The 25771-nt window shown below is 46.7% G+C and overlaps 1 pseudogene; it reads left to right on the top strand.

Annotated features, from left to right (window-relative positions):
* On the top strand, window positions 1–23150 carry LOC119279462 (annotated as a pseudogene).
* The last annotated feature ends 2621 nt before the right edge of the window (window positions 23151–25771 follow it).

Here is a 25771-nt window from a genome sequence, read left to right as displayed (position 1 = left end):
ATGGAGGCTAATCTATGGCAATCCCTGGGCACTGTCCTCACGCTACTGCTGGCCTCGAGGGCAGTATGGTATCTAGTTTGGAGGCCGTACACGATGACCTCGTGGTTCCGGCGGCAGGGGATCCGAGGGCCGCCTTACAGGTTCCTGGTTGGCTCACTGCCGGAGCTAAAGAGGATGCTGGCCACCGGGAGAGCCAAGGGTCTTGACGTAGTATCCCACGACTGCGTCGCCACCGTGATACTCTTCTTCCGAAAATGGGAGTCCGACTACGGTAATTTTTTGAGATAAGTATATTTTTCGTCCTCAAGCTCTTCTCAAATTTGAGAAATCATCCCTCAACTCCAAAACCACCAAAAGTCAATCCCTAAACTATTTAAACCGAATACTTTTTGTCCTTTAACTATTTAAATTGAATACTTTTCGTCCCTCATAACGCTTAAGATGGTTTTACTGTGACTTGAACCCCGTTTTGATTGAAATGGACCACGTTAACTGGCTTGACTGCCACGTCAATTAAGTGTTTATGCATAAGTATGTGTGTGTGTGTGCGTGTGTACAAGTGAGAACAAGATACAAGGAAAGTGTTTGCACTTCTACTACTTGTGTGTGAACAAGAGAAAGGCAGCTGTACTGAATATAGCTTAACAAAATCTGAATATAACTGAACATACTTTGAACATTACAGAGTATTGTACTGAATTTAGTTGAACATAGTCTGAACCCAATTTATTGGAAAATTGTCTAAACATAGTCTGGACCTAATTTAGTGAACATAGTCTGACAAAGTACTAAATGTGAAAGGGAAATAGTCCTGAATATAGCTTACAATCAACGAGGTCTCACATAAGAATAGGCAGCAGCAAATAAGCCATTCATAAGAACAGACAACAACAAATAAGTATGTGCCCAGCCAGCAGTCACAACGCAACCGTGCTCAACCCGCAACTGCATGCCTCAATCACCGCCGACCATGAGGGAATCGGCGTCGCCGCCGTTGCCCAAGACTGGCGTGCTCAAGGTCGCCGCCGCCGTGCCCTGGCAGCCATCACCACAACAGCTGTGCTCAGCCAGCAATCACTGACAGGCCACGCCGCCACCGCTGCCGTAGCCATGCCTCACTGCCCGCCTCCGGCGCCGCCGCTCAGGGAAAGGGGATCGAAAGAATGAGAGAGCGAGAGAGAGTTGGCAGGTGTTGTTTAGTCAAAACCAGGCCACGTGGTCTGTTTAGGTTAAAACAGGGTCCACGCCACTGTAAAACCACCTTAAACCTTATTAGGACGGGACAAAAAGTATCCGGTTTAAATAGTTGAGGGACTAACTTGTGATGGTTTTGGAGTTGAGGAACAATTTCTCAACTTTCAAAAAGAGTTTGAGGACGTAAAATATACTGCTAAAATGTCATATATTATGGTACAGATGGAGCATTTCTGTATGTATGCATACATGCATAACCAGCTTTACTCCAACAGGAAAGACATTTCTCTACTGGTTAGGACCGATACCAGCCCTTTGTTCTACTGACATGGACCTAGTGAAGCAACTGTTGACAGAAAGGACGGACTTGTTCCAAAAGGACTACATGAATCCTAGCTTGGACGCAGTCCTAGGCAATGGGGTCATATTGGCAAATGGAGATGATTGGAAACGGCGCCGCAAATTCGTCCACCCAGCTTTCAACCAAGAGAAGATCAAGGTAAACTACTTCCTCCGTTTCAAAATTATTGAAGTTCTATGATTGTCCTGAGTCAAACCTGTTAAAATTTGACCCAATTTATAGCAACTTTGTACTAAAACCTACAATATCAATACATACAATATCGAAATATATTTCATAATGAATCTAATGAAGCAAATTTAATGTTGTAGATGTTGCTAGATTTTCATATAAATTTGGCCAAACTTAATGAAGTTTGATGATTTTTTTTTGCGGGAAATGAAGTTTGACTTAAGGCAAATCTAAAACTTGAATTACTTTGAAACGGAGGTAGTAACTTAGTTAAATTTATTTGTTGGGCCTACGTTAGCTAGTCTGTACTAACATGATCTGAAGGAGATGCTTTTACTTTTGGCTGTTCATCAGTCCATGTCAGCAATGGCATGGGAGTGCACACAGCAGACGATGGACCTGTGGTGCGCCAAAATGCAAGCGGGGAACAGCCAGCAAGCCGAGATAGACATGAGGCACGACTCAGGCGAGATAGCCATGAGCGTGATCGCACGAGTGATGTTGGGGGACAACTACAAGGATGCCTGGGAGGTGTTCGTCGCCAGCGAAGAGCTGCTGGAGCTCGCGGCATACGCGTTGGCGGATCCTCCAATACCTGGATTCAGGTGGTAACTTGCTTGCCCATCATAACCGTACGTAGTGTCATCCGACTGAAATTGGTTTGCTTCTGTATGTATAAGGTACCTTCCGACACGCCGCAACCTCCGAACGCGGAAGCTCGACAAGCTTGTGACATGCAAGATCTCGCAGATCATCGCGGCGGCTGGCGACCGGCATCTACGGAGACGACCTGCTTGGGCTGATGCTGCAAGCATGCAGCCAGCCAACCGCCGGTGCTGCGAGACTGAGCACCGCAGAGATGATAGGCGAGTGCAAGACTTTCTTCGCGGCAGGGCACGACACAAGCGCCAACCTCATCGCCTGGGCCATGTTCCTGCTCGCCAGATACCCACGCTGGCAGGAGATGGTCAGGGAGGAGGTGGGCCGAGAATGTCCTGACGGCGCCAGCATCGAGTCCCTTGGCAAACTCAAGCTGGTAGGTACCGTACATCAATGAATTTCTCCATCTATGTCTAGCTAATCACTAGCTCCGACAGCTTCAGAAAAAAGGACGTACTCTAAAATGTACTCCGTCTGTTGCATATTTTTTGTCGTGGTTCTTTGACAGTATCAACGATTTTTTTGGTAGAATCAAATTAAAGGAAGTACTGACACATATAGCTATATATGCAGCTTAAGGGCATCTCCAGCCGTTGGCCCCTCAGGAGGGGCAAAAAATCGCCCCCTGGGGCGCACCGACGCTAAACCGCGCACTGGGGGCGTGATGCCCCCAGTCGCGGCGCCCACGGTTAGTCAAAAAAGTCAAATACGGCAAAAAACGACTCAAATTTAACGCAAACATCGGCGAGTTCGTTCAAACTTAAACATATTTTACAAAAAAAGAAAAAAAAACTACCGCGGGCTACCACCGCCGTCTCCCTCGCCGCTCGCCTCGCCGCCCGCCCATGCAGTTCTACATGCCGAGGAGGCTGTAGAACCGCGTGTAGTCACCGCCGTCGTCGTCATCGTCGTCGTCGTCGTCGCCGCCCCCGCCTACGCCTCCGCCGTCCCTGCTGCATCCCTCCCCTGGTTGGCGCGGCGGGTTGGACGGTCCGGGGGCGTCGTCGTCGTCGTCGTCGTCGCTGTCGAGGACCACGACGTCGTGCTCGTCCTCGCGCCCACGTTTGCGGGCGGCGATCTCCTCTAGGGCCCGGCGCTGCCGGACCATCTCGTCGCGGAGGTAGTCGTCCCGCGCCCACCGCATGGTGTCCTCGTCGGAGAAGCCGCGTCGGGCTATCTCCTCGTACTCTGCGGGGAGGCCGGGCTCCGGCTTGGGCTCGACGAGGACGAAGCGGCCGGTGGGTGGAGAGGCGTTGGCGCCGATGCGGACGCCGGAGCTGCGGGTACGCGCGCTGACCGGCGTGCCCTGGGGCTCCGGCTTGACGGGGCGGAGGCAGGGCGAGCCACCGGACGAGGAGGAGGACCCCCCGGTATCCATGCGAATCGGGGTCCAGGAGCTTCCCCAGCGGCGTGAGAAGGAAGGGGGAGCGGGGTACTCGAGGCGCGGCGTGTTGCCGCCCTCGATGTACTCGAGGACGGCCTCCAACGTGCGCCCAGGCACGCCCCACCACCGACGCCGGCCGGCGGCGTTGAGCCTGCCGGAGGGCACGACGGCGTTGGTGGCCTCGAGCTGCTGGGCGTGACGGCGGCGGAAGTAAGGGTCCCAGAGCGGGCTGTCGGGGACGTACCGTGGCCCCTCCCTCGCCGCACGCGGCAGGTTCGAGCGGATGCGTGTGATCTCCGCATGCCGCGTCGCGCCGATAGGTACCGGGGGCACCGGCACGCCGCCCGCGCTGATCCTCCATGCCCCGGGCACCCGCATGTCCGGCGGGACCGGGTACTCGGCCTCGTAAAGGAGGCGAGCCTCGTCTTCATGAAGATGGCGGCGGCCGAAGCCGTTCGTCGCCGCGCCGTCGCCTGGGAAGCGCTCGGCCATGGGTGTGAACTGGAGACGGTGAAAGAGAGGAGAGGAGAGGGAGGAACGACGATGGCGGGAGAGTGTGAGTCGCTGAGTGCGTCGGGGCGCGTCATATATAGGCCGAGGCGCGCGTGCCACCGTGTGTACGCGTGGCGGACGAGGGAGGGCGAGGAACGCGCGTCGTCCGGTCTTCACTGCGTCGCCCGTGAGGCATCAATGGTGTAGGCTGACCGGCGCGGCAACGCGCGACAGCTTTGGCATTGATTCGCCGAGGGAAACGAGGCGATGAGGACGATGAAGGGCCGAGAAGAGAGCCGTGTCGCTGACGCGGCGGGCCCGCGGCTTTTTCGCGCCAAAACAGTTCGCCCGGCGCCCCGGGCGCCCCCCAGCACGCCGGGTTCGGGCTGGGTCCGCCGGCGCTGTTTCGGCCCAAGCCGGCAAAAATCGGGCTCCTGGGGGCGCGACTGGGCCGTTTTTTCGGCGCCGGTGTGAAAAAAATGCCTTGGAGGCCTTCCTGGGGGCGCGACTGGAGATGCCCTAACATGCTGCTCTTGGAGACGCTGAGGCTGTACGGCCCCCTAGGCTATCTGCAGAGGAAGACCGCCTCCGACACCGTGCTCGCAAACATCATGGTGCCCAAAGGAACAATGATAACGATCCCGCTGATGATGCTGCACCGGGACAAAGAGGTCTGGGGCACCGACGCCGATGAGTTCAACCCCATGAGGTTCGAAAACGGCGTCTCGAGTGCCGCTAAGCATTCCAATGCGCTCCTGGCATTCTCATATGGGCCGAGAATCTGTGCCGGGCAGAATTTTGCCATGGTCGAGGTGTAGACCGTGATAGCCATGATTGTCAAGAGGTTTTCCTTTTTTTTGAGAACACCATTATAACTTTATTTAAACAATGTTTGTAGGGATACAAGCTATAGGTGGGGGTGAGGTGAGCTAAACATGGCGCCCACTCTCGAGAGAAGTAGCAGCTTTCACTAGACTATGTGCTTCAATATTGCATGCTCAATTTTCATGACTAATGGACACCTCCTGGAACAACACCTTTTTCGCGAGAATCTCCTTGATGATTACGGCATAACTGCATGGGTTATCCTCCTTGATGTTGTGAACCACTTGTAGACAATCCGTAGCAATTTGTAACTATGAGAGGTTTAGATCAAGAGCTAGCGACATTGCCTCACTGCATGCAATGGCTTCAAGTGTCGATGGATGTGTAAGACCTTCAAAAACAATTGAGGATGCGCCCAGGAAGGTACCCGTCACATTACGGCAAATTGCACTTACAGCTCCCTTCCGTTCTCGTCTGTCTATACCTCCGTCAACATAAATTTTGGCACTTCCCACAGCAGGAGCTTGCCAGCCGCCCCGGGCAGGCCTACGGGGTTGGCTGGGCTGGTTAGACTTCTTGACTGGTAGCCCTTCAAGCTCTGACAGAAAACGCTGGATAAAGGAGAACGTCGATAGCGGACTCTGAAATTGTTGCTCGTGAATCACTTTCCGGCGAGCCCACCAAATGGACCATAGTGTTATCAGGACCTTCACAACTTCCGCATGTGATGCTACTTCGGTTATATTGAACAACCACAACTTAGGATCTTCCTGATCACGTGACTGAACGAGATTCACAACATCATCATCCATCAGTGACCATACTGCTTTCGCCATGTTACAGTCTATGAGCGAATGGTGCCATGAATCTTCAGCTGCATTGCAAATAGAACAAGTCGCCTCCTGCGCCATGTTTTGAGATAGCCTTACATCACCCGTCGGGAGGGACACATGAGCAAGTCGCCAAGCAAAATTTTTAACTTTAGAAGGAACCTTGATGCCCCATAAATCAAACCATTGTCGGCGATTTCTTTCAAGGTCGGACGGCCCGGTCGGTGCTCGAGCCAGTCCTCTCTTTGTCACTTCGTCTCCACTAGTAGCCGATAGGCTGAGCGGACAGAAAATCGTCCAGAGTGCTCATAGTGCCATGCCCAGGTATCCGGCAAGTTCATTGAACTTAGCGGGATGTTTAGCACCACGTCCGCATCAGGTGGGATCATATGCTCTCGTACAGCCTCTATGTTCCATGCATGCACGGTTTGGTTAATTAATTCACTAACAAACTCCGGTGGTGTTGCACTCCTTGCACAAATCGGCTGTAGCTTATGGTCGCGTGGGAGCCAGTTATCAAAAAACTGTGTCTCTTTTCCATCACCAATTCTCCGGATTACGACCAGCTTCAACACATCCCTACCTTCGCAGATGGACCTCCAGACGGTCGAAGGGCGTGAGCCAATAACAGCAGTTAGGATATTTCCTTCAGGAAAATAGACATCCTTTAAAACTTGGGCACTGATGGAATCTGGGTTAGTTAACATTCGCCATGCTTGTCGAGCCAATAACGCGAGATTGAAGAGCTCAATGTCCCGGAAGCCTAGACCACCATCTCGTTTCATCCTAGTCATCTCGTCCCACGAAACCCATGCTGTTTTGCGCTCACCGTCCTTGCAGCCGCACCAAAATTCTCTAAGCAAAGAATTTATATGCTCGCAAAGACCTCGAGGTAATTTGAAGCACGCCATCGAATAGGTGGGTATCGCCTGAGCCACCGACTTGATCAAGATTTCTTTCCCTCCACAAGATAAAGCCTTCTCCATCCACCCTCTTACACGAGCCCAAACTCTATCCTTGAGATATTTGAAAACTCCATTCTTAGATCTACCCACGGACGAGGGCAATCCCAAGTATTTCTCCGCTAGTGATTCATTTTGGACCCCAAGGAGTCCCTTAATCTGCCCACGGGTTGCGTCAGAACAACCTTTTCCAAAGAAAATTGAAGATTTGTCCATGTTTATCCTTTGTCCTGACGCCTAACAATAGATGTCCAAAGAATCCTTAATTTGCTGGGCTCCCACTTCATTGGCTTTGACGAATAAAATGCTATCATCTGCAAAAGGCAAGTGATTAATACATGGTGCAGTGGGGGCCACTTTGATCCCAGCAACATCATTAGTGATATTTCGGCCCTTCAAAATACATGATAATCCTTCAGCCGCTAGCAAGAATAGATACGGTGAAATAGGGTCACCCTGCCGGAGTCCCTTAGATGGCTTAAATTCTTCCAACTTGCCTCCATTAAACAACACTGAGAAAGACACCGAAGATACGCAACTCATAATTAGTTCAACCCAAATAGCATTGAAACCCAGCTTGACCATAACTTTCTTCAAGTATGCCCACTCTACGTGGTCATAGGCCTTCATCATGTCGAGCTTGAGAGCACAAAAAGTATTTTTCTTCCCCCTCTTGACTTTCATATAGTGTAAACATTCATAGGCAGTGATCACGTTGTTGGTAATGAGTCTACCTGGCACGAAAGCAGATTGCTCCATAGAAATAATTTCCGGAAGGATGAGCTTCAGACGATTAGCCAGTACTTTCGAGACAATTTTATATATCACCTTGCACAAGCTAATAGGTCGAAACTGAGACAAAAGTGTCGGTTTTGATACCTTAGGGATGATAACAATGAAGGTTTTGTTGATCTCTTCCGGAGAATCCTCACCATTGAGAATCCGTAATACTATGCCAGTCACCTCTTCACGACAAATATCCCAATTTTTCTGAAAAAAGTGTGCCGGGAGGCCATCCGGGCCTGGGGCTTTGGTTGGGAACATTTGAAAGAATGCCTCCTTAACTTCCTGTTCACAAAACGGGGCATTAAGCTGTTGATTCATCTCCGCCGAAACTCTACAAGGGATATGCGATAGAACCTCTTCCATACCCACAGTTCCTTCAGACGCATACAAGTTTTTATAGAAATCTGATGTCATCTGGCCAAGCTCATCCTGGTCTTCACAAACAGTGCCATTAGCACGGGTGAGCTTGTCAACTCGGTTCTTCCTTCGGCGCACCGAGGCCTTCCTGTGAAAGAACGCTGTATTATTATCACCCTCCATTAACCACTAGATGCGAGATCGTTGACGCCAAAGGATCTCTTCTCTATAATTCAATTCAACAATGCGTTCTTGAATTTTTAACTCTGCATGCATTGGTCCCGTCCTGCATGGGTCAGCACGCATTGCCTCAAGGTGGCCCTTGAGTTCCCGTAGCTCCTTACGCACTGAACCGAAGGACTGCGCACTCCAGGATGTAAACGCAGCCGCAACCACGTCCAATTTCTGCCGTAGCTCCGCGACCGAAGAGCTCTTCGGCCTACTCGACCACGCCTGTTGCAGTATCCTAGAGAATTCTTCGTGACGCTCCCACATCACTTCGTATCGGAACGGACGAGCGATTGCAACTCTCCTATTATTGGCTTCAAGATCATTCATCAACAGTATTGGGAAGTGATCAGATTTTACAGCAGTAAGATGCCTTAGAGTAGCAAAAGGAAACATGTTACACCACTCATTGGACGCAAGTGCCCGGTCGAGACGGACACGACAATATTGGCCACCTGTAACCTTCTTCTCAAATGTCCAGTCCATGCCCACGTAGCCAATATCAGCTAACCCGCATGCATCCACCACCTCTCTAAACTGTTGAATCTGCGTCCATGCTCGATCACTCGGACCCAAGTGTTCTTCCCTGCGGAGCACTTCATTAAAGTCACCGATGCACATCCATGGAAGGTCTCGCTCATCCGCTCGCGGGAACCTCATCATATCCCATGTTCTATATCTTAAGCTTCTATCCGCCTCTCCATACCAACAAGTCAGGCGCCAAGGGTCCTTTCCAACTTCCTGAACCACCATATCAATATGATACTTGGAGTAATTCCTTAGTGTGAGGTCTACCGTGTTCTTCCAGTAGATGCACAGCCCCCCACTCCGTCCAGAACTACCAACTCCATAGGCACTATCAAAGCCAAGTGTACTCGCCAAACCTTCCACACTACAAGAAATATGTCAACTAGTGACCTTTTGTTAGTGACCCTGGAAGAATTGGTCATAAATTTATGACCATTTTAGACCAATAGGTCAAAAGCTGTTGGGGGGCTCCAAACCATCGACCATTCTGGTCAGAAAGGTCATAATGCCATTACAGGAAATGGTCATAAAAGCGGGAAGCACTGTCCACTGCCTCACGCCTAGCTGATAACGACCAATATAACATGGTCACTACACTTGATTTTGAATGAATTAGGATGATTAGGCAGCCACCTCAGCAACCTCGCTTATGTGTCACTGTCTAGGTGTCATTTTTTGTTAAATATTAATATTCAACAACAGATGGGGCACACACTGACATGCAGGACCCATTTGACAGGAGGGGCCGAGTGCTTAATTCGCCCAAAAAATGTGCGCTAGCGGGGACTCAAACCCACGACCTCGCGCTTGCTTCGCTCGCTTGCTACCGCTGGGCTAGAGAGGGACAGTTGCTCATGTATGGGAACTTATCTATACATTATATAAAACCACAGCTCTCTCATATCAGTGACAAGTGGGGCCTTCCGACCAGGTGGGTGGCATCGAACAGAGCAACACATAGCGTTTTTCTAGGTCTTCCGACCAGGTGGCGGCGGGCGGCGGCGGAAACAAGCAACGAACGAGGGCGGGGCCGGTGGGTGGCGGGCAGGCGGCAGCCGGCGGGCAGGGCTGGCGGCCGAAGCAACCAATAGGGGCCGCTCGCCTTGCCCACGACCTCGCTGCAGGTGACCTCGCCCACGGCCTCGTGGCGGAAGCAACCAGCAGGGGCGGAGGCGGGGGCGGGGCTGGCAGTGGAGGTAACCAGCAGGGGGCGGAGGCGAGGCAGGGACGTGGAGGCGAAGCAGGGGTGTGGGCGACTGATAAGAACGGCGACCTCGCCACCGGTGACCTCGCCCACGGCCTCGCCGCTCGCCTTGTCCACGACAGGAGCAGCTCGCCGAGCATGGGGGACTCCTCTCCCCCCTCTCCGCCGCAAGCACACCTCCCGGTATGCACCCCTCTCCCCTCCTTGCCTCTGATTTGCCTCAGATTTTCCTGTGTTGCGCCTCTGATTTGATGTAGATTTGTTGTAAGCTTGGAAAAATCTGTTGGAAATGTCATTGATGAATTTGGTAGAAATTGTGAAGAGAATTTCTGTTGATGAAGTTATTAGGAGAATTGTTGTTGATGACATTGTTAAGAATTCTTTTGGAATTCAGTCAATTATTACTGGTAAATTACGTTGTCAGCAATCAATAGAACAGAGCTCAAGTTGGTCTTTCCCTGAAACAGGATCCTGGGGTTGATGTAGATTTGATGTTACACCTCTGAAATTTCAGCCTCAAAACTGTTAAAGGACCTGAATATTGATGTAGATTAGATGTAAACTAGGAAAAATCTCATTGATGTAGATTTGATGCAATCTTGGAAATGGCATTCACGTAAATTTACAGTGCTGTTATTGTTGGTGGTTTAACCAAAATAGTTCTTAGTGGCAGCATATATTCTTATTGGAAATATCTGAATGTTGTGCTTAGGCAGTTAGCATATAAAGTTGATGCACTTAGATTGATTTGCTAAGTTGCAACAATTTGTTGTCTTTGGCAGATGGACAGAAGCTGGATTAGAAAAGGAGTTAGAAAGTTTTCGAAAGAACATATGAAAGGAGTTGATGACTTCATGGCCTTTGTTCGGGCAAATTTTGCCAAAGATGCTCACATTCTTTACCCATGCTGCGAATGCCTCAACCGTCTAAGAATGGCTCAAGGAAGAGTGGAAGATCATCTGCTTCTTAATGGGATGTCCAGCACATATGATAGATGGATATATCATGGAGAACCTTTGGACAATCAACCTAAACATTTTGAAGCTGATACAGAGGCCCCTCATATGATGGGTGGTGGTGATGCTGGCATTGATTTCATGGAAAAGGTTTTGCGAGATAATGCTATTTTGGAGGAATAGGATGGGCATGAAGATGATAGGATTCCTGACCTATTGAAGGATTTGTACGATGCTGAAGATCGTGCTGATGGACAAAAGTCATTGTTTGCTGAGGTGTTAGAGGAGGCGAAGCGCGCAGCTCATGAAGGGGGTAAATTTTCAAGATTTACCTTCACCGTGAAGTTACTCCACATCAAGTCTTTCTACCAGATTAGCAATGCCTCATTCAACGCAATACTCCGTCTTTTGAGCTTGCAATTCCCTGATAGTTGTGTTCCTAGATCTTATGATGAAGCATTGAGCATAATCCGCAGGTTGGGGTTAGGTTATGTGTCAATACATGTGTGCCCAAATAACTGTGTCTTGTTTCGGAAGGATTTAGCAAAGCATGACAACTGTCCAAAATGCAATGCATCTAGGTGGAAAGATGCTGATGGGAAGAAGTCAATACCGGAGAAGGTACCGAGGCACTTTCCCTTACCAAGGCTGCAGCGGATGTTCATCTCGAAGTAATCATCGCGTGAGGTACAGTGGCACAAGCTGAAGCGGCAACCTGTGGACAATGAGATGAGCCATCCAGCGGACGGAGAGGCATGGAAAGAGTTTGACCGTATACATATAGATTTTGCTGCAGATCCAAGGAACATAAAACTTGGCATTGCCACAGATGGGTTTAATCCGTTTGGGAACATGAGCACGTCTTATAGCATGTGGCCAGTTTTTGTGGTGCCGTACAACCTGCCACCATGGGCATGCATGGATCAGTCCAACTTCATGATGTCATTGCTTATCCCGGGTCCAGAGTCTCCAGGAAAGGATTTTGATCTCTTTATGGAGCCCCTCGTAGAAGAACTGCTCCAGCTCTGGACTGGTGTACCTACATATGATGCTTTGAGTCCGGAAGAAAAGTTCAATCTACGTGCTGCAATCATATGGTCCATCCATGATTTTCCGGCTCTGCACACTCTGTCTGGGAGGATCACAGCGGGTTATCAGGCTTGTGTCCATTGTGACAAAGACCCTTGCTCAAAGAGAATAAGGAGCAAGATCTGCTATATTGGGCACCGCCGCTTTCTTCCCCGAAACCATCGCTGGCAAAGAAGCAAAGATTTTAATGGTGAGAATGAAACCCGTGACAAGCCAGCTGAATTCACTAAAGAAGAGCTGGAGCAGCAACTTGAAAAGGTGAAAGATGTGAGACCAGGAAAGCTGGCAAAGAAAAGAAAGCGTGAGGAAGGTCAATGTTGGGACCGGAGGTCTTGTTTGTGGGACCTGCCATACTGGGCTGATATGAAATTAAGGCATAATCTCGATGTAATGCACATTGAGAAAAACATATGCGAGAATCTGCTAGGGATGTTTCTGAACATTGAAGGGAAGACAAAGGACATGGTTAGTTCTAGGCTTGATTTGGAGGACATGGGCATAAGAGAAGATTTGCATCTACAACACAATGAAGATGAAGATTCATTTGAAATGCCACGAGCATGTTATACAACGAGTAAAGAACAAAAGCTTGCATTCTGTGAATTCCTAAGAGCGGTGAAACTTCCAGATGGTTATGCTGCTAACCTAGCAAAGTGTGTTACTTCTGATGGATTCAAGCTTTCCGTACTGAAAACTCATGATTGTCACATCCTCCTCCAAAGGATTTTACCGGCGGGCCTCCGAGGAATCATGGACAAGGATATATATGAAGCGGTTGCTGAGCTGGGAAATTTCTTTAGAGAACTGTGCTGCAAAACACTCAAGTTAACTGTCCTGGAAAGACTTGAAAAAGAAATCCCAATTATTCTTTGCAATCTCTAGAAGATTTTCCCTCCAGCTTTCTTCACCGGGGTGGTCCATTTGGCGGTGCACTTACCAAAAGAAGCAATGCTTAGAGGCCCTGTGCAATACGGTTGGATGTACCCAATCGAAAGAAGGCTGCTTACTTGTAAGCGTTATGTGCGAAACACGGCAAGACCTGAAGGTTCGATTGCTGAAGCATATGTCGTTGACGAGTGCTTGACGTTTTGCTCTAGATACTTTGGCGATGTGGAAACAAGATGGAACCGGCCGGGCAGAAATAGAGAGCGGTCTGATTCGCAACGTGGTGATGTCTCTGTTTTCAACCATGGTGTGAACTTTCTTGGAGACTCACAATACTTGGAGGCTGGTGATGAGTATGACAAGATGGTTTGGTTTGTGCTCAGCAATTGCGCCGAGGATCTACCATATATTGAGTACGTTATATCTTGTGCACTCATTATATATATTTTTTTGCTTGGGTTGGCACCAGCGTAATGTTTTAATTCACATGTTTTGTTGGCATTGCAGGAAATGCAAGGAAGAGTTAAATCAGGAACAAAGCAATATCCATGTTGATAAAAGGGTTGCCAAGGGGTTTGCTAAGTGGTTTAAGAATCACGTGAGATCTTTAGCCACATGTTTTATGTTCTCTGTGTTATTCACCAATTGTTAAATACCATTGTTTGCTAAATGGTTTATTTGTGCAGATTGGAAAGTTGCATGAGGAGAAGAAGGTCAGTGATGATCTATTTACTTTGGCATGCTTACCGGATAAGCGAGTGAGAGTGTATTCAGCATGCATTGCTGACGGTGTCTGGTACCACACCGTTGACCGCGAGGAAAAAAAGGAAGACACAGAATAGTGGAATCGTCACTGAGGGGTCACATGATCGTGAGATCATTGACTTCTATGGTCAGTTGAGAAGCATCGTAGAGTTGCAGTACAACTCTAGTGGTGGCACCCATCGCTCGGTTGTCTTATTTCGCTGTGACTGGTTTGAGCTTGGTAGCAAGAAGAAGAGAGACTCTTTTTTCAAATATGATGGCCACTTCAAAAGCATCAACACTACAAGGTGCTGGTATAAGAGTGATCCCTTTATTCTAACAACACAAGCAACAATGGTGTTTTATTTGCCAGACACTCTTTTGCACGGAAAATGGCGAGTTGTGCAAAACTTTGAGCACAGACACTTGTGGAGTGTGACTGAAACAGAAGTGGAAAAGGGCCCCGGTGATGGTGGACTAACATACCAAGATGATCACTCTACGAAAGTTCCATTGCAAGCTGATGATGACTCTATGGAAGTTCCGGTGCAAAGCAGAGTGCGAAGGGACCGGGAACATGTGATCATTGGTGCTGCAACAGTTGAAGGCATCAAGAAAAGAAGAAAGGTGGTAGCGGATGAACATGAGAGCGAGGATGAGGAAAACCGGACTGATCATACTATGCTGCAATATTGTAGTGATGATGAGGAAAACAGGAGTGTGCATAGAGTTCCTTGTTTTCGTATCGACGATGATGAGTAGCGAATGGACTGGCAAAGGTAAATACTATTACTTCATGTTCTTTGTTTTGGTATCTATGTGACCTGATGTGATCAATCTTCTCTCCAGGTAGAAAAATGCTTGAAGATTCTAGGAGAAAAATGATGTTATCCTGATGGTTGTAGAAAAATGATGATCTTGATGGCTGTAGCAATATGGAGCAAAATGATGTTTTAAGATTCCAGCAGCAAAATGTAGTTTTTGTAATATGGAGCAAAATGTAGTTTTTGTAGCTGTTATGCTTGCTATTTTGAACTGAATTGAGATGTTATGTTTCATGAAGTTTTTTTGAACTGAATTGAGATGTTGTGTTCTGATGGCATGGAGCTGAAGATGCTATTTTTTAACTGAATTTTGGTCAGAACTGAATGTTTAACTGAATTTTGCTTCAACTGAATGTTTAACTGAATTTTGCTTCAGTGAGCAAAAAATATGCGCCCGCGGGGACTCGAACCCACGACCGTGCGCTTGTTTCACTATGTTACTACCACTGGGCTAGGAAGAGATTACTGGTCTTCCACTCTATGCCAACCCTTTTAAATATATCAAACTAGTCAAGTATCAAGCACGCACCTCACTGACAAGTGGGCCACTCGACCCACTCGCTGACAAGTGGGCCATTTTTCCATTGTACCCAAGCTACCCAAAATATGCGCGCGACCAAAAAAATTGCGCGTGCGGGGGCTCGAACCCATGACCTGGCGCTTATTTCACTGTGTTTCGACCACTGGGCTTGGAAGAGGCTGTTATTTCAAATGTTTTGCCCACCCTTTTTAATATATCAACCCAGTCGACCCGCTCCCTCTCTTTTCCCCACTTCTCTGATAAGTGGACCCGCTCCCTCTCTTTTCCCCACTTCTCCTCACCACTCGACCTACTCCTCCTCTCCATCGAAGGCACTGCCCACCGCCGCCGGCTCCTTCCTCTCCCACCGCCGGCCTCCCCACCACCGCCGGCTCCTTCCTCTCCCACCGCTACCGACTCCTTCCTCTCCCACCACCGCCGACTCCTTCTTCTCTCTCCCAAGGTATGAATGCTTCCGCTCTCTCTCCTTCCTGGTTGGATTAGTTTTCTGCTGCTGGTTAGATTAGGGTTCTTGCCGTCGCCTAGATTGGATTAGATTAGATAGGGATTGGATTAGGGTTTGATTTGGTTAGGGTTTGATTGGGACTGCATTAGATTATATTAGGGTTGGATTAGATTAGGGTTTGATTTGTGGGATTGATTTAGTTAAGGATTATGCTGTCAAGTATTCAGTTAAGGATTCAGTTAAGGAATTAGATAAGGCAGCAAGTATGAGACACTTGTATGAGCATTATCAGGCAGTGTCAGAAATGTAATTATGAGACACTTGTATGAGAATTAGATAAGGCAGCAAGTATGAGACACTTGTATGAGACACTTGTATGAGCATTATGCTGTCAAGTTTGCATATGTGTGCATCATGTAATGTGATTATGGTAGCTCAAAAGGTTGAGAAAGGCCAGTGTCAGAAATGATCATAATCTCTTGATGATGCATGAACTATTTCCTGCTATAATTTTCTTGCATGAAGTATTTCCTGCTATGTAGCTATACACTATTGGTCCATTTATAATAGATATGGTTTTGGTCAATTTATATTGCTATGTTTTGGTCAATTTATAGTAGATTTTAGTGTTGTTGATGTTGGTGGTCACCTGATGATGTTGCTGTTGCTGTGTTAGTTTACTATGCTATTGATGTTGCTTTTCAGAGAAGTGAGATGGCTGGCTTGGAAGGTTTCGAGTTCTTCGTGATCGTAATTGAGAAATCTTGCAGTAGGCAGGTATGTTTATCATCACTCATTTCTTTATCATCACTCTGCTGTCTAGTGCTTGATTGCCACAATTAACCACTGCTTGACCCTCGCTGCAGAGGCTGCCTCACAAGTTTGCGAAGATGCTCGCTGGCCATGAGCCCCACAAAGTGAAGCTGCGGGAGGCCGACAGCGGGCTTCACAGGCTGTGGGACGTGTCGGTGGTGTTCGATGGTGAAGGCCACATGTACCTAGGGCCCGGCTAGGAGCATTTCGCCCGCGCCCATGAGCTACAGCTCGGGTACTTCCTTGTCTTCCGCTACGACAGTGACGCCATGTTCACTATGAAGATGTTCGACAACACCATGTGCCGCATGTACTACCAGCACGACGATGATGCTAGTAAGCTCTCTGCCTCTCTTCTTCCTATCCTTTTGGCTTCCTCTACCAGCACGACGACAACACCATGTTCACACTTTGTTGCATTTGGCCAGGCAATGGGAGCAGCAGCGGGGATGATGAGGAGCAGAGTGGGGATGACGAGGAGCAGAGTGGGCAAGAAGAGGAGCAGAGCGGGGATGACGACCTTGCTATGGTGGTGGCTGACGACGACCCTGCTATGGTGGTGGCTGAAGACGACCTCGCGATTGTGGTGCCTGACGCTGACCTCATGATGGTGGTGCCTGACGATGACCTCGTGATGGTAGTGGCACCGACGATTCCAGAGCTGGGTGACAGGACCATGCCAATTGTGGTAGAGGAGTACATCCGCGTTGGGATTCGCCACTCTGAGCGCATCAGGTTGATGAAGGAGAAGAAGGAGGAGTGAAGATGTTAAGAAAATGAAGTGGCAATGTTAAGCATGTTGGGTTTAAGCTTGTTAGTGTAATCTGAACATGTCAATGTTAAGTATGTCAGGTTTAATTTTGTGCATGCTCATGGATGTTGTATGACAGTGTCATCTAAACATGTCAATTTCTTAAAAATGAATATTTAGTTTGGTAATTGATGGGAATTGGAATTTTTTATGCATGCTCATGGATGAAAGATAAAATTATGGGGTTTTGTGCATGCTCATGTATGAAACAATATAAGTTTCATTTTTTGAATGCTAAAAACATGACTCAAACCCTAGCCACGGATGACCGCCACCGCCGTGACGAAATCTGACGGTTTTTTAAAACATTGTAAAAAATTCAAAAACTGTTTTTCATTTTTTGAATGCTAAAGACATGTGTTTTTCCGTGAAGCGGCTACAAGGTAGGCATTTCATCACAAAATCGACAACAGATTGGCACACCTCAAACCCTAGCCATGGACGGCCGCCACGACGAAATTGGCCGGTTTTTGAAAACACCATAAAAAATTCAAAAAAATCAAAAAAATGGGAGACCTCCGCGTCACATCATCAAATGTGGCCTACCAACTAGCAAAAATACTAAACTTGCAATACGGATGTTCTCTTGTGAGCGGGGCGCTGTGTCACTGATGTTTCTGAACCTGATGTTCATGCTGTATCTCTCTGATGAGATGTATGGCCAAGTGAATGTTGTCATGATGTAAGCCGCATACAGTAAGTAGATGGTGCTGTGTTCAGTCACCAAGCTATAGTGGAATTGCATGATTCAGATGAGCATTTCTTTATCAGCATAAAGGCCGTCCCGTGTGGCCCTCTTGCCTTTTTTTGTTGTTGTTGCAAAGACCAGGAACTTTATTGAGTAGTTGAGAATAATTTTTCATCTGCTTTTGTACTTTTGCAAGTACTGTTGTTTCATGCTTTACTAATTCACTAGTTCATGTTGCTTGCTTGCTGTCAGACTGTCTAAGCATGTGTACATGACACCAATTCACTAGTTCATGTTGCTTGCTTGCTAACATACATGTTGCTTGCAAGCATACATGCTTAATTAGGGTTTCCATCAGCAGTACTTGCTTGTATCAGTAGCACATGGAGAAGAAGCTACTTGCTTGCTTATTAATTAGGGTTTGTATCAATAGTATTTGCTTGCTTATTTTCAATTTCCATCATTGCTTGCTTGTTTCTATCAGTAGCACTTTGCTTGCTTGCTTGTTTAGTGTACATATATTTCCACTGTACATGCATGCTTGTTTAGTGCACTTACATGTTTGCTTAATTAATAACAGTACATCAGTGTATGTGCATGTTGGTCCAAATGCTTTCCTTTATTGATACAAGTGCATCATTTTACTTTATCCCTGTTGTATCTGATTGTTGTTTATTCTATTTTGCAAGCACCACCTCAAGATCATCCATGGCAAGGATGACAAGGTCAAACGTGAGGCCAAACGTTGGTATGCAACTTGCTCCTTGTGGTTATACTGTCAGTTTCATAAAATCTGTGTCTTAATATGCTAAGTGAAATGCATTGCTGCAATCTAAATAAGCTGGCTTAATTGTGCCTGTGTGCTGTTAGTCTTCCTTACCTGAATAACTAGGATTAAATGATAATAAAATTTCATAAGATATGTTTGGCTGTCTATCCATGCATTCCAAACATTCACCTAATAGTTACGTTTCCTTTATCATGCAAAGAAGAGCCTCTCACCGAGTACGAGAAGGTTAGGGCTAGAAATATCATGAGGAACAATCGGCTGTTCCAGTCCCTTGGCATCGGTGCAATAGCGTCGATGCTTAGGAAAACAAATGATGTACGAGAAGGTAGAAGTGATGAGGTTCAAGAAGGTAGTGGAGTTATCAATGATGACCCAGAGTACAATCCTAAGGAGGATGAAGTTATTGATGGAGAGGAAGTGGATGATGTTGTAGTGAGCAAGACTGTTAAGGTGCAAACTCTGTCTTGCTTGGAGGGCTGGGGTTCTCTTATGCTATGTTATTCCTTGTGATCACATATTTCTCTTGTGATCTAATGCTTTTTTCCGTGCTGTTTATACGAGGCACTGAAGGAATCAAGGACGAAGAGGCCTGGTGTTAAGAAGACAGTCAACAACAAGAAGAAGAGCTCAGAAACATCTGCTGCAATGCCTCCAGGAAGGGTGATGGCCCCAGCTCCAGGACAAAAAAAGAGGATCCTGGAACCTGATGAACCTGCCCTTGATAGAGTCACAAGGCAGAAAGTAAAGATGGCGACTGCAATGGACCATCAGGAAAGTCTGCTGCACATGGGCTCTGAGACCTCGGTGCAAATGGGTGATGAGTTGCCGCCCATGGATGAAGGAACCACTCTCAGCATGGATGGAAGTGGCACTGTCTGCCTAGATGAAGGAGGAACCATCTGCATTGATGAAGCAGGCACTGTCCACACAGACCTCAGCCCTATTGCACCTTCTATTGACAGGAATGCTGTCATCAATGAAGAAGAACAACATCTTGTGCTTCAATCAGGCAAGTTGACCTTTGCAATGCTATCTTTTACTAGTGCATTTTCCAAATGGAATGATCATGTATGCTTTTGTCGATTCCTGCATTTGTCGATTTCTATTCTAATTTATGAGTCCAATTTCATTTTCAGATGCAATGACTACCAAGACTAGACCTAGAAAGGGCAAAGGGCTAGAGAGGATCACCAAGTCGCTTGGTAGCAAGGTGCCTATCCAAATTGCCGAAGGGCTGAAGCGTCCAGAGAAGCCTCTGCAATCAGCAAAGCTTGCTTCTGAGTGTGGACTCGTTGCAAGAAACCATCTTCCGGTTCTTGCTCACTTCAAGCTATACAAAAAAATGCTAGTCCATTGGAGAACTACATTGGAAAAGTTGCTGTAAGCTACTTGTTTCATAGTTAATGTGCTATCTATTTTCTGTTACACCTATGCATGATCACTAATATTGTTCCTACCTTGTTTGTTGTCTTGGTAGGCAAATTTTGAGATGAACACGGACTCGGAAACCATCAAGACCGCGTGCAAAGATATTCTGCAGAAAAATTCAAAGAACAGACGCCATCAGATCAAGAAGAAGTATTTTGATACCGTAGCCGCAAATAAAGTCAGCATCAAGTCTCTGGTACCTGATCTACCCCAAGACACAAGGTTTGTCTCTGCTTTGTTTGATGCTTTATGTTCTACACATGATATGCTAGTGCTAGATCATGTTGACAGTATGCTTTTTTGTAGGAAACCTGTGTGTCGAACAAGATGAATCGAGAAAAAGTCGTGTACAATCACAGAACTGGTTCGAGGCACAGCACACATTTTTGCCACTGTGTCAACTTTTCTCTAGAGACCTTACTGTTTGATCCTCGTTGGATAACATTTCTGATTCTTGCTGAATAACATTTTGATTTTTGTTGAAAAACATTTCAGAAAGAAGAGCGTAAGGGTGAGCAGCTGTCTGCGATTGACTTGTTTAAGGCCACCCACAACAGCAAGAAGCACGGGTTTTCGGAGCCAGTCAAGACTGCTATAGTAAGTCACTCCATGCTTTGTCCATGCCCTGTTTGATTCATGCCAGCTTTGATGCCAGCTTTGTCCATGCCAACTTTGATGCTTTGATGATTTGATGTTGTTTGATTCGGAGCCAGTTCACATGCTTTGATGTTGTTTGATAGTTCCATGCTTATAGTTCCATGCTAGGCTTAATGAACATATTAGAACAGCTTTGATGCTATTTGTTGCATTTTTTATGACATGATGAAATTTGATCTGAATGTTAGTCAGGAAGCCATCTTATATAGAACCACAATTCTAGGCTTAATGAAGCGATCATATTGTTCCAATTGCATGTCTCCAGGTCACTAGTCATCATCTTCTTGTATAGATTTTCTTTGCTGGTTTAGTTACTTCAAATAATCCATTTGTGTGCTGGTTTGGTTTCTCCACTAATGCCTATCATTTTCCTCCATATGCTAGCTTGAGATGGAAGAAATGAAGGACGCGCCGGTACCAGAAGGTGAAGAGCCAAAGTCTACTGTTCAAATTGTCGAAGAAGTGCTGTTGAAATCTGTCAAGCAAAGCACATTCCTCACGAATGTTAGGCTCCAGCCATCTAGGAACAACTCCCGCAAAGCAACTGCTGAAGTATTTGCTCATGTTCGTGACCTTGAGCAGAAGCTGCAGAGGTCCGAGCTTCAAGCTGACCTGGTGCAAGAAGAATTGGCGGCAATCAAGATGAAGGCAGAAGAATCTGAAGCTGCATGTGACAAGGAACTTGAGCAGCTGCGCAAGAAGTCTCAAGAACAGGAAGAGAAGTTAGCCCACTTGATGGCTCTCTTTGGAGCTAAGGCAGTTTGATGGCTGTGCTGCTTTGATGGTAGTTTGAGCATTTTGAACTTGAGCATTGCTGTCTAGTTTGATGGCTGTGAACCTAGTTTGAACCTGTGAAGTTTGTCTTTGAGCATTTTGTTGCATTGCTACCTGTGAAGTTATGTGATCTTGTGAAGTTATGTGATCTTGTGAACCTGTGAAGTTATGGATCACTTGTGAAGTTGTGGAGTTATTGTTTATTTTCTGTGAAGTTATGTGGATCACTTGTGCACCTGGGCTTGTGGATCACTTGTGCACCTGGGCCTTTCTGTTTATTGTTTATTTTATGTGAAGTTATGCAAAACGAGAACTTGGGCTCTAAAAAGGCCAAGGCCCAAACAAGAATTAGACCAAAAAGGCTTGGGCCTAAAATAGGAAATGAATGTAAGAATTTTTTTAATAAAAGGCTGCATAGCAGAAAATAAAAAGGCCAAGGCCCAAATTCGAACTAGACCAAAAAGGTTGTGGCCCAAAAAAATAGTGGACTATAAAAAAAATTCATCAGAAAAAGGCTCCATTCCTAGAAAATAAAAGGCCAAATTATTGGGCCAGGCCCATACACATAAGCAAAATAAAGATAGAAATAAAATTAAACGGGCTGAATTATTGGGCTTGGCCCATGTAGACGGCTGAAATGGACCGGGCTGATTCTATTTTACGACCTTTTCATTTGGTCGTAATTATGCCACGTCAGCTTGCCACGGTAGATCTGACGTGTTGTGGTCGGATTGCTAGTGAGCAAAATAATTGGTCGTAAAATCTACGACCTTTTTTTGGTCATAAACGTCTACGACCATTCCAAAAGAAAGGTCGCTATAGTCAGTTTACGACCCTTAGCTTTTGACCTTCTGATTTTGGTCACAAAAAGGTCACGAATTGAAAACAATGACCTTTCAGTGACCAATAGTGGAGGTCACAAGATAGCATATTTCTTGTAGTGCCACCCGATACTTTGCAATTTGCGTTTCCACAACACAAAGGATCGTCGGCGCACATTCCCGCGCGAGGTCGCACAATTCTCGAACTGTCGCGGGGTCGCCAAGCCCCCGACAGTTCCAACACAAGGTATACATTAGGCACGGCGGCTCTCCACCTGGGAGGCCACCAAACTCTGGATTGTACTCTCACTATGCCCATCAGAACCATCTTCTATTCCTGCACTTGCTCCTTTCTTGAGCTTCTTCCTCTCTCGTGGTGTGACAAAGATAGCCAGGGGTGGGGGTGCAGCAACAGAACTAGCTGTAGATATACACCATCGTGCAGATCCTTGTGAGCGGCAGGGACAACCTGGTCATTGCCCATCAACACGTCCATGGCCGAAAAAGCATCAGCCACCACTGCTGGTAGAACCAATCTACCCTCCTCGTCGAGCCCCCAACCCCAAGGCCGGGAAGACAGGCAAGCTATCCCCCTGGTCAGCCCGAGGGTCCAGAGCGATCAGAGGTGATGGGTAGAAGAAGAGGACGGTAGGGAAGACTCAACGCCGGCTGGATGCCGGCGGAGTAGGTAAACCCTAGTCGCCATTGGCGGCTAGGGTAGGTTTCGCAGTGCTAGCGATAGGTCAGCCACGTGAGGCGCCGAAGTCAAGAGGTTTTCCTTCTCACTCTCTCCTGGGTACGTGCACAAGCCCAGCAGCTTTCTCACGCTGCGGCCCAGGTACGGCCTCCCTCTCATCGTCAGGAAACTAGCCGGATGCGTGCGTGATCTAGGAACGTACTAGAGCTCGATGAACCAAGCCCACCAATTTGGTTTGTGCATGTTTGAGTCCTACTCCGTATAAACGTAAAGGTTATGTGACTCATGTCCCGATTCATTCGCCGGTGTTGTTGCTCCAAGATAGTACTCCCTCCGTCCGGGAATACTTGTCCGAGGAATGGATGTATCTAGATGTATTTTAGTTTTAGATGCATCCATTTGTATCCATTTTCGCGACAAATATTTTCGGACGGAGGGAGTAGTACATATGTTCTCGTATCACGCGGTGTATATCCAAACGTCGTCTTCCAAATTTGTTGTATATTTGTGTCGTTGTACGGTTATGTTTATGTCTGGCTTTTTTCTGAATTGGAGTTGCCTCGTCAATTAATTAAGAAGCCCTCCGTCCGGAAATACTTGTCATCAAAGTGGATAAAAGGGGATGTATCTAGACATATTTTGGACGGAGGGAGTATGGTTGTATTACATTGTCCCCAATAATTCTTCTATTCTGGATGCCTATTCAGTTATTCTGCTATTTTGGTTGCAAAATCAGTCTGATTGCATGGCCACATCAATTAGACTCGGTACATTGTTTTCTCCATGCCGAATTATGTCAAAATTCATGGTATGACAGACAGGTCCACGCCAATCACTACCAAAAGTCGTTTCCCGAAAGATGCCCACCAAACTAGATACTGCATGGCAGTGATAATATTGGGGACCTTGCTCTCGAAAATGGAGGCATTTCTAGTTTCCAAATTTCCCAAGCCACTAAGAGGGTGTTCTCCATGAAGAAAGGAGTGTGGTATGCTGTAGCTCAGGCTACATGGTACCCCTTATCTTTGCCATCCATTTCCGCATCATGATCCGTGTAGACGCATTTGTCTTTTTTGTTTCTCTCAAACGACACGACATTTAAACTTCAAATTTGGTAGAACAACAATACATTCTACAATCTGGGAAAAAACTTTCAGATTTTTCATGCATTTTAAATGCTTAAAATAATATTTTAGTCAAACAAAATCTCATTTTCTATATTTTTATCAGACCAAAAAATCTAAATGTTTTTTAACACATTGATGTTCTAATGTTTGTTCGATTTGCAATGTTTGAAGTTCATATATTTTGAGAAATAAAAAAAATCTGCTTGTTGTAAGTTAGTTGGAGAGTACGGATCTCAAAGTAAGGCTGGAGGGTTGAGGATAAGAGGTTTCATGTAGCCTGAGCTACAAAGAAACTTTGTGTAAAGATAGGCTCATTGAGACCTAATTTTAGAGCTGACACACATTTCAACCTTGTGTTGTGGTCTTTTCCCGACGTGCGATTTTATGTTCGGAGGCTCATCCTCGGAGATTTAGATGGTAGCGCATGGGAGAAAGTTTTATACAGGTTCAAGCCTCGGCAAACAGTGTCCGATACAAACCTACTTCCTGTTTGTGGCAGCTTAATTGATTATCTGTCGGTGTTCTTGGCAATCTCGAGGTTTGCTCCATCTTGCTTATGGTGGGTGCATGATGATGAATGTACCGTACAGCTTGGCATGCCTCTATTTTCCCTTATCTGGATGGTGGGAATTAGGATTATAAAGCACTAAATTAGTTTAGGGAGGAGATATCACTAAACCCTAACAAGATAATCAAGATCTGATTTCAGTCGGTTGCAAGAGGTACCACATAGAATCCACAAGGGTGATCTTGGCGTGGATTGTACTCCACACAGACGTGCGTGCGCCTGGGATCCGAACCCTTGTGGTGGTACACCATGTGTCGAGTGGGCCTGCCCGACACAACTGCAGTAATGCCTAGCAATAGCGGGCGCAAAAAACCGAGCAGTTACGGGCGAGGCGCCCAGGGCCGCCCGCCACCAACCTCCCGCCAATGCTATAACCGCATCAGTGGCAGGCGCCCACCACTGGTACGTTGCTTCCTATGACGGGCGACAGTTCCAACCCACCACAGAAACTCTTGTGTTAGTGGCGGTTTTTCCATAGCGCCATCACTAGAGAGATATGCTACGACATACCAATTGTTGGCACTGCGGGTTGACACACGTTACTCCAAAAGGCGTAGTCATATGATACTCAATATAACTGAACCAGACTAAATCATTTTGGAAATGAACGACCAAATAATTAATTAACATTTCAAATTTGTCCGAGTCAAGAAACAATTAAACATCAATGTATCACATCCATCTTAACATGCTAATTAACTAACAGTTCAACTTCTGATATATTCATGACTTAGACTATATTTCTACACATGGTCGACGAAAACCATCATGTGAAAGTCGTTGTGGTTGCTCTTCCTTATGGTGATTATCACAAGGGTGTCTAGCCTTAGGTCTCTCCTTCCCATCAAGAACCGCCGCTAGTCGGACTCATAGAAGGATATGCGTCCGTCTGGTTTTGTCTTGTACTGAACGCTGGTGGCACGGCCTATTGGTCCATGGCGTACTCCGGTGATGGCGACGGCAGGGATGTCCACTCCGGAAAACATCTTCATAGGTGACATGGTGACATGGTATCATTAGCATGAGATCACTATAGCATGACACTTGGGGTATTACAAATCTCCTTCACTACAAGAAATCTCGTCTCGATATTTAAGAGGTAGAGTAAGGGGGAAGGATTTGGTTACGAAA

The sequence above is a fragment of the Triticum dicoccoides genome, chromosome 3B, assembly GCF_002162155.2.
Source record: "Triticum dicoccoides isolate Atlit2015 ecotype Zavitan chromosome 3B, WEW_v2.0, whole genome shotgun sequence".
NCBI classification, from domain to species: domain Eukaryota; kingdom Viridiplantae; phylum Streptophyta; class Magnoliopsida; order Poales; family Poaceae; genus Triticum; species Triticum dicoccoides.
Note: the sequence above shows the minus strand (reverse complement) of the source record. Positions and strands in the feature narration are given on the sequence as shown.